Consider the following 2,500-nt stretch of genomic DNA (forward strand, 5'->3'; position numbering starts at 1 on the left):
TGAAGTGCTTCGTGTAACTTTATGGGTATGAATAAAGTCTTGGTCAAACTAAAGAGAGTTAAGCAAGAGTTGAAGCAGTTACACAATGAAGAGTTTAGTAATCTGCAGGGGAAGATTGAAGACTGGAGACAAAAGCTTTCGTTGGCTCAAGAAGGAAGGATGACTGCCACAATGAAGCTGCTCAAAACATGGAAAAGGATGCTTCAGCTCAGCTTAGACATTGGTTATTTGTTAAAGAATCTGCTTTAAGACAGAAATCCAGAATTGAGTGGTTGAAACTTGGGGATGGTAATACCAGTTATTAAAATTCTGCTGTTAAAGAGAGAAATGCTAAGAACAGGATTGATATCTTGTTTGATTCAGATGGTAATAAGCTTGATAATCCCGAGCTTATTCAGAGGGAAGTGTTATCCTTAGTCTTGCAACTAAGCTCTTCGAACCTTAAACAAATAGTTCTCATTTGCAGATCGTGGTTACGAAGAAGTCGCCCTATCTCTTCAATCTCGCTCCGATTGAAAGAATCCAATTTTTATCCAAAAAAAGGTAGAACTACCGTGAGCCGAGGAGTTCGGAAGTCCTCAACAGGCAACGGTCTTCACCTCATCACTAAATATAGATTCAACGGCCACGTTGTGAGCGAATCAAGTAATTTCTTTCGTTCAAAAGAAGAGTGGCAAGAGCTTGGGTCAGCATTCAAAGCAATCCATCAGATCAGGAAAGGAAGAAGGAGTCTTTTCCCCCAGAATAAGAGATAGATTCCGGCTATAGATAAGATTCCACGAAAAAGCTAATTCCTTATCTGGGAGGGATAAAGTGCTAACGTGGCTAAAAGGGATACCATATATAATTTTTATAGTCTACCAGTGCCAATGAATTGATAGCTCTTTTCACAAATCCGCAGCAATAGATGAGACCGTTGGGATTGAGCTTCCAACAGCCTATGAGTGCAAACACCTTTTTCTACTATACTAAGAGCGGATAGGCTGAAAAGCAAAGATCAAAGATTAAAGATTCGGGCCGGTATTCTTTTCAAATACTGGGCCCCATCTTGCTTGGGTCGGTCGGGTGCATGCGCTTCTGACACAGATCCTCTCAACTGAGCAGGTTGGTGTCTATTCGACCGGATCTAGTTACATCGTTGATGGGGGCCGACATGTTCCAGTAAGGCGAAAGGAGCTTTTCCTTTTTCCAATAGTAAAATCTGGCTCAAGGGTAGCTTCAATGGAATGAACTGGCGAAGAGGTTTCCCATCGTTCTGATTGTTGGATTTACGAGGAAAGAAGACTCACTCCAAGTCTTTTAGTCTTTTAGTTCGTTTCGTTTCACTCATTTCTTTCGTTCGTTTGGTTTTTTCTTTTTATCAGGTTGGGTTGTCCACGTTGGCGAAACAAATCTGATGGGATAACGAGTATCCAAACTACTCATTCCTGGGAACGCTCTTCTCCGTTAGGATATACTATAACATTGCCCGCGCTAGGCATCTGATCTTTTTTATTTTAAGAATTTCCTGTGCTAAACACATATCCAGTTGCCATTTGTCCGTAGGATTATGGAGATGCCTTTCCAGCGCCAGCGGAAGATGTAACAATAGCAGGACTCTTTTTCCCTAGATGATTCAGTGATAGAATAAGTATCCTATAACTGAAGACGACTCCGCGGCAGAAGTTTGATCATCGACAGCATCGCGTCTGATTCCGGTGAAGCGAAAAGCTATAGGTCAGTCAAGGCTTTCCCGTTACTTACTTTGCTGCTTACTATTTATAATGTTGAGTACCGTCCCTCCTCTAGGGAAGAAAGCCTTCAATCTAACTAAACTGAAAAGGTAAGCCCGGAAGCTTTGAAGTTTAAGCTAAGCTATTTAGAGAAAGACCGGAGGTATGAAGTCGCTTAAGCGAAGCTTACGGGTGGACAGTTCCGCTTTCACTAATAGAAGGAGGGGTTGTCGAGGGGAAGTATTGGCAGTTGATATCCTTAATGCTTTGCATTAAGTAAGTAAACTACCTTGTCAGCATATCCTAAAGTAATCCTCTAAGTCCTATGTGGTTGGATAAGGGACTCGTTTTCCAGGCCGGTTATCATGCATTTCCTAATCCCTATTAAACATCTAATTAATACTCTTAGACAGCGACCCATTCTTTTTGAAATTCAAAGAAAGTTCTCGTTTCCAATAAGAAATGAAATGATCATTCCAATAAGAATTGGAAACGAGACGATTGAAAAGGTTATAACTGATTTAGCCGATGGGTTTGCACATATTCTAGAGAAATATGGGTTACCCGGATTCTTCGAGAATTCTGTTGGAGTTACAGAAATATATAGGAAAAACTGGCGAGAATATGCAATTTTCTTTAGGGTCTATTAGAATATCTCAGGATGGAACTGTTCTTTAATTAAAGAATTCTCCATCCTGACTATAACAAGTGAGTAAGTAAACTACCTAAGTCGGAGATTTTATCTTTCATACGGGGTAGATCTAGACGGTGAAAAAGAAAAGTATTAT

Source organism: Amaranthus tricolor, chromosome 11 (genome assembly GCF_026212465.1).
Source record: "Amaranthus tricolor cultivar Red isolate AtriRed21 chromosome 11, ASM2621246v1, whole genome shotgun sequence".
NCBI classification, from domain to species: domain Eukaryota; kingdom Viridiplantae; phylum Streptophyta; class Magnoliopsida; order Caryophyllales; family Amaranthaceae; genus Amaranthus; species Amaranthus tricolor.